The sequence below is a fragment of the Nothobranchius furzeri genome, chromosome 6 (genome assembly GCF_043380555.1).
Source record: "Nothobranchius furzeri strain GRZ-AD chromosome 6, NfurGRZ-RIMD1, whole genome shotgun sequence".
Taxonomy (NCBI): domain Eukaryota; kingdom Metazoa; phylum Chordata; class Actinopteri; order Cyprinodontiformes; family Nothobranchiidae; genus Nothobranchius; species Nothobranchius furzeri.
In genome coordinates this window covers 30,747,646-30,755,145 of record NC_091746.1, presented here as the reverse complement: position 1 = coordinate 30,755,145, position 7,500 = coordinate 30,747,646, and the positions used below count along the sequence as shown (strand labels likewise).

General features: G+C 45.1%; 1 protein-coding gene across 2 annotated transcripts in view; it reads right to left on the bottom strand.

The window, feature by feature from the left end:
* Nucleotides 1-7,500, bottom strand: part of sorcs3a (sortilin related VPS10 domain containing receptor 3a) — a 314,356-nt gene that overhangs the window by 158,772 nt on the left and 148,084 nt on the right. The window lies entirely within an intron of this gene.

Below are 7,500 nucleotides of genomic sequence, written 5' to 3'. Positions count from 1 at the left end.
AAGTCTTTGAAACCCTTCAGAAACCTCAAATATGTTCTGATAAATCCTTGAATCTCATCTGAATTGCCATGAATACTATTACTATGTTGTAGTCAGGATTAGGATTAGGGGTTAGGATCTTTTTTTTTTATTCCCTACGTCATAAAAACCACATGAATGCAGTTTGTGTCTGAAACATGCTGTCATTTGTGTTTGTGGTGACCCAGACCATAATAACACGCTGTGACGACCCTCGTCCTCTCGGTCCTCCTCGCCATCCTTATCTGAGCCTGCTGTCCCCACCGCCGAGTTTTCAGCACCTGGGACAGTTCCCAGAGCAGCTCACTCGTGGCAGTCCAGGACCTTGGAGAGAGGCACGCCAAAAGGCAGCAGCTGACCTGAATCAGCCATCAAGCAGCCCACAGGACTTCAAACGAGGAGCGCAGCAGACAGTCGAGGAGGTCCAGAACTAGTCTGTGATCCTCCTGCACCGGTACTGCTAAGCCATAGTCTTTGCCCGTTTTGGACTTGTTAGAAGTTTTATCTTTGACGTTAACCGTCAATCCTGCCTGACTTGGCCGTTTTACAGAGCTAGACTCTGTTTTGAGTGCATTTCTCCCTGAAGACTTTACAGCTGGGGATCATTCTGATGTAGGTGTTTTCGTTAGAATAGCTGTGGACCTTTAGTTGGATTATCTTTGGTTTAGAGAAGGATTCTTTGGTTGTCTTTAGCCTTTAAGAGGACTTCCTTTGTTAAGAAACCCTTTTACTCTCCTCACCTCGTTATTTGCACCGTCACACCCATCTGCCTATTTTCACTGTTTGTCCCCTCATCCTCCTGGACGGCTAGGAGGGGACGTGACACACGCCAGTCTCATTATTTCATAAGGGCAGCATTTCACTCTGCTGAGTTAAGAGAATACACGCTGATGTTTGTAAAACAGAAAATTCTGAGCAAGTTCTTAACCTTCCGTATCAGAACATGAAACTTTTTCCTTGTTCCTCAACTATCGCCTGGATTAAAGACTACCTGACAAACAGACCACCGTTTGTGAGGCTGAAGAACTGCACATCAAACCAGGTGATCAGTAACATTGGAGCACCACAGGGGACTGTACTCTCACCATTCCTTTTCACCCTGTACACCTCAGACTTCCAGTACAAATCAGAGACCTGTCATCTACAGAAATACTCAGATGACTCTGCAGTTGTCGGGTGTATCAGAGATCAGATTTCAGATTCAGATTTATTGGGCAAGTAAAATTACATTTACAAGGAATTTGTCTTCAGTAGATGTTCGCTCTCTAAAACAGACAACAACCATAATAAATGAGAATAAAAATACCTAAAAACACATAAGAACATGTATACCCACACACATGTTTACTTACGCACACACCTATATACATATATACATACCGACACACACACGCACGCACGCACACGCACACACACACACATATCCATAAGCATACTGATTAAGTATTAAAAACTATAGTAAAAGGAAGGTAAAATAATCTACAGATTCAGGAGAGAAGTGGCTGAAGGAAAGAAACTGTTCTTGTGCCTGGTAGTTTTTGTGTACAGCGATCTATCGCATCTGCCAGATGGGAGGAGATGGAAGAGAGTAGATGCAGGATGTGTGGCATCTTGGACAATATTCACTGCCTTTTTCCTGCTCCTGCTGATGTACAGTTCCTGGACAGAGGGCAGTTGGGCACCAATGATTTTTCCTGCTGTTTTAATAACTCGCTGTAGTCTGCATTTGTCCATTTTTGTGGCTGACCCAAACCAGACAGTGATGGATGAGCAAAGTATGGATTCGACTGCAGCAGTGTAGAAGATGATCAGCAGCTCTTGTGGTAGGCCGTACTTCCTTAGTTGCTGTAAGAAATACATCCTCTGCTGAGCCTTTTTGAGGATGGAGTTGATGTTTGTCTCCCACTTCAGATCCCTGGAAATGATAGTTCCCAAGAACTTGAATGAGTCCACCATTGACACTGGGCTGTTGGATATTGTGAGGGGGGGCAGCACTGTGGGAAGCTTCCTAAAATCCACGACCATCTCCACAGTCTTAAGGGTGTTAAGCTCAAGATTGTGCTGACTACACCAGACCACCAGCCTCTCAACTTCTCGCTGATAAGCAGACTCATCACCATCCTGGATGAGCCCAATGAAAGTGGTGTCATCTGCAAATTTCAGGATTTTTACAGCTGAGTCATTAGACGTGCAGTCATTGGTGTACAATGAAAAGAGCAGTGGAGAAAGGACACACCCCTGTGGTGTACCGGTGCTGATCAGCCTTGTGCCAGACGTAACATTGTTCAACCACACATGCTGGCTCCTATTTGTCAGGAAGCTGGAAATCCACCGACACATAGCAGGGGAAACAGTGAGCTGAGAAAGCTTTGAGGTGAGGATTTCTGGTATAACGGTGTTAAAAGCAGAGCTAAAATCCACAAACAATATCCTTGCGTAGGTCCTTGGTTGATCAAGATGTTCCAGGATGAAGTGCAGCCCCATGTTAATTGCATCATCCACTGACCTGTTTGCCCTATGGGCAAACTGCAGGGGATCCAGCTGGTGGCCTGTGGTGCTTTTAAGATGGGACAGCACCAAGCGCTCAAAGGACTTCATGACTACTGATGTCAAAGCCACGGGTCTGTAATCATTCAGTTCGGTAGGGGAGGATTTCTTCGGTACTGGGATGATAGTGGAGCTTTTGAAGCATGATGGAACCTCACACAGCTCCAGCGATCTGTTGAATATCGTTGTGAAGACAGGTGCTAGTTGGACAGCACAGGTCCTGAGGCAGGAAGGAGTTACTCCATCTGGGCCTGGTGCCTTCCGTACGTTCTGTCTCCTAAAGATGTTGCAGACATCCTCTTCCTTCACAAGGAACGCAGCTTGTGATTTAGAGGAAAGAGGAGTAAGAGTGTCCAGGTGAGGGGTGGCGGCTGCAGCTATGCTGGAGTGGAGGAGGGGTGTGACATTCCTTTCCTCAAAGCGACAATAAAAGCCATTTAGCTCCTCAGCAAGGCCATGATTAGCATCAGAAATGGAGGATGGTCTCCTGTAATTGGTAATGTGCTGAATGTTTCTCCACACTAATGTGGGGTTGTTGGCTGTAAACTGGTTTTTCAGCTTTGCTGCATACTTAATTTTAGCAGCTCTGATCTCCTTGTTCAACGTGTTCCTGAGTGATTTGTACAGGGGCCTGTCTCCTGCCCTATGAGCCTGCTCCTTTGCCCGTCTCAACTGGCTCAGAGTTGCTGTAAACCATGGCTTGTTGTTATTAAAGGTGCGAAAAGTCTTTGTTGGCACACACACTTCCTCACAGAAGGTGATGTAGGATGTCACAGTGTCCGTTAGCTCGTTCAGATCGCCTGTGGCATCTGCAAATACTCTCCAGTCCGTACAATCAAAACAGTCCTGTAGCTCCTCTTTTGCTTCATTTGTCCATTTCCTCACTGTCCTGATGGCTGGCTTTACAGATTTTAGTTTTTGTTTATAAGTGGGGATAAGATGAATCAAATTATGGTCAGAGAGGCCGAGAGCTGCACGAGGGACAGAGTGGTATGCCCCTTTAAGAACTGTGTAGCAATGATCCAGTATGTTTTTGCCTCTAGTCGGACATCTGATGTGCTGTCTGTATTTCGGTAGTTCGGTATTAAGTTTAGCCTGATTGAAATCACCCAAAATAATGAGCACTGAGTCTGGGTACTTGTTCTCTGTGGAGGTAACTTGATCGGCGAGAGTCTGCAATGCAACACTCACATCTGCTTGAGGATGTATGTACACTCCAATCAAAATGAATGATGATATTTCCCGCGGGGAGTAAAACGGCTTACAGTTCAGAATTATTGTCTCCAAGTTTGAGCTACAATGTTTACTGAGAACTGTAGCGTCTGTACACCAACATTCATTAATGCAGAAGCAGATTCCACCTCCTTTCGTCTTCCCTGATGGCTCTTTTTCCCCGTCTGCGCGATGTAAACAAAACCCGGGCAGGTATAATATATTATCAGGAGTCAAGTCACTGAGCCACGTTTCCGTAAAGCAGAGGGCAGCGGAGTGTGCAACGTCTCGGTTGGTCCTGTTCAGAAGGAGCAGCTCGTCCATTTTATTAGGTAGGGATCGGACGTTCGCTAGGTGTATTGCTGGGAGAGGCATACGAAATCCCCGTTGGCGGAGTCTCACCAGCGATCCTGCTCGTTTACCCCTCCTGCGCTTCCTTCTCCAACAAACAGCAGTTCCTCCGATCAAAACTTCCAATAAACTCCCCGGGTCATCAAATTTTTGAAAATCCGTTTCTATGGTTTGTTGCCTGATATCCAGTAGTTCATCTCTACTGAAAGTAATCCGTTTTGCATCGCTGATTTCCAAAAAAATATACAAAAACAACACAAACAAAAGAGAGCAATGTACCGAGGCTGCCATCTGCGGCGCCATCCTGCGAGTAATCCCAGGATGATTGATCATATTGATCAGAGAGCTGGTGGAGCGCTTTGTGGCATGGTGTGGAAACAATCATCTGACCTTGAACGTGAACAAAACAAAGGAGATGATTTTAGACTTCAGAAGAAACAGGGTGGAGTCAAACACTGTTTCCATCATGGGAGAAGAAGTGGAGGTGGTTGAGGAACACAAACACCTTGGAGTTCACCTGGACAACAGACTGGACTGGAGAAAGAACAGCGAGGCCGTTTACAAGAAGGGTCACAGCAGACTGCACTTCTTGAGGACGCTTAGGTCCTTCAGTGTCTGTAGCAAGATGCTGCAGATCTTCTACAAGTCAGTTGTTGAGAGTGTAATCTCTTCAGCCGTCGTCTGTTGGGGTAGCAGCATCAGAAGCAGGGACCTGAAAAGGCTCAACAGCCTAATAAAAAAGGCTGGTTCTGTTCTGGGGACGACTGTGGAACCGCTGTGGAAACACCTTGTGTTTAGATTAAAAAAATAAAAAACATTAGTTTTTGTGTTGAAGTTGGACCCAAAGATGCTGGCAGGTCCTAAAAGGTTTTTTTTAAAAATGGGACTGTCAGAAAAGTCCACCAAGGACAGGAAGTGATCTCAAACACAGAATATATGAAACCATCTGAGATTAATACGGAAATACCAGATCAGCTGTGTTTATGTGCATGATCTGAAATCACCACACTAGCCTCATGGACAAACAACACTTTTAAGGACCTTGCAGTGATGTCATATCGCCACCCGTGCAGCAAAGTGTCTGATAGGTCTGTCAGGATGGTTGGTGTTTGAACCTTTCTGAGTTATTACACATGCAGCTAACGTCTGGTTCTTCAGGCCTTCTGAAGGCTGGGCTGTCACCACCTGCATGTAACCTCAAAGGTATTAGCATCCGTGGTAATGTCCAAGGGCTTAATAAACTCAAATCAGTACATTTGAACGTTTTAGAAAAGGTTTAAATTGTTGAGAAAATGTTTAGTCAGAAGACAAAACAGAAACTCCTCTTGGGTTTTCACCGCGGACTTTACTGGAAGCTCTGGACGGCTGACAGGATCAGCGCGGAGGGACGCTGTTTCTAATCTGGAAAGATTCATTTAAAAATCAAATATTTGGTTCATTAAATATAGGAAAACGACTCACAGCAGAGTTACATTTAGTGAAAACGTCGGATTACAGACCAAGTTAAAAAGCTAAGTTCGGCGTTTGCTGCTTTCCTACCAGGTCACCTGTGATTTTAACCGTAAGATTGGATAGCTTTGAGGTCCTTTGGCTTTTTTTGTGTTTTGGATAAACGTACCTGCAGTGTGACACATTCTGGAGTGAAATCCAAACATGTTTGTGTTTGTCTAAAAGCTGTTGAAGGATGCACGGCTGGGTTGGTGTTTCCAGACTGCTGAAAACTGTTGGTGAGCATCGATTTTCTACTTCTGGCTGAAACGGGTTCAATCCGGCAGGATGTGGGTCTGAAAACCAAAACAAAGTTCTGCAGCAAAAAGATACCGGTGATAATCCTCTGTGGGTCACGTTTAGATTGTTTCTCTTTTCCTAACGGACCGAGCCGGGAACGCCGGTCCGTCACGAGGAATTTTTACAGCCAACATGCCTCTTGGTGGATTTGCTTGTTTTCTCTCATCAGTTCCATTTGGATTGGAGGAGCGGCAGCAGATTTGTCACTGACGGCACCGCCAGCCCTCCTCCCGGAGCTTTAAACAGGAACTCTCCCTGCTGGTGATTTAGATAAATTGTTTTTCATTAAGCACCAATAAACAGGCAGCACTTTCTCAATGTGGTTTCCTGGTTGGCGTGGGCTCGCCGGTGCTTCCATTCATTACCTGCCACTGTGCAGCAGTGCCAAAGCCGCCTGCTATGCGCCAGCCTCTCCGGGGCTTGTCAGGTGAAATTCCAAGCTCTTAAGCAATAATCATAATCTATAGCATGACTCCAAGAGGCACACTCTGAGAGTCAGCTGTCAGGACTTCTCAGTAAAAGAAAAACACGTTTAAATCTAAACCTCTCCTGTAGCTTTGTGTCTCAGAGAAGCTGAAAATGGATTCTTATGAGTTTTACCATCAGCATTACTCATTTAGCAACATGAAAGTGTGAAAACACACCATTTTCCTGGCTTGCACATTGTATTTGTAAAAGTGTCTGTCTCCTCTACAATTAGAAACCCAATTTGACGCCAATCTAAAAGCAGGAGCCAGTTTCTCTCCTGCACAACTAAACAAGAACTTTTCATTTCCAAAATCACGGCGACCAATACCATCATCAAAGTCTGATTAAGATTTCCCTCACAGCCTCCACTCAAGCCCTAACGAGGGAGCAGGCGAGTGACAAGGGTAACAATACCCATTCGATAGAGGTTGGAGGAATAACCTTTGTGTTTTATCAGCCCGCTGTTGAGGCGTGCACGGCTGCAGCACGCAGATAGAAGCGGGCAGTTGTCAGATCATGAGTTAAGTAGAGGTATGGATCAGAGACGGAGGGAAAGAGACACCCTGCAGCAAATAAATCACGCTGGATCAATCGGGCTCAGACTGGTTTAAAAGCAGAGATGTCGCCGCAGTGTGCTCATTAAGCATGGATCAGGCCTTGATCACACACATTTAGCAATCATGTTTTCCCCGTTGTTCCTCCTCCACGCCATCCTCACCGCGCACGTCTTTCATTTTCAAATCTAGCTCCTGTCTCTCAGACATCCAGTTAAAGTCTGCGAGCCAGGATGGCGTTGGCGCTAAAATAAAACTAAACTAAAAAAAAAAACAGCAGAGAAACTAAAACTTTGCATGAAATTGTATCGAGTGGTAATAGAAGATGAACAGACAGTAAAACATTTACCTTGAATATTGTTTTTTTTTTCATTGGGGGCGGGGCTTGGGGCGGGGCTACAAAGAGCAAAACACATCTTACAAAGAAAAAGCAGCAAAGTCAGAAAAAGAAGTCCAACTCGACTCAAAACAGGAAAAGAATCAGGTAAGCCGACCATCAGAGAAGGGTTACCCAACAATATCTGCAAATTGTGTGAAAACGTATAAATCAGGGGTGGAAATT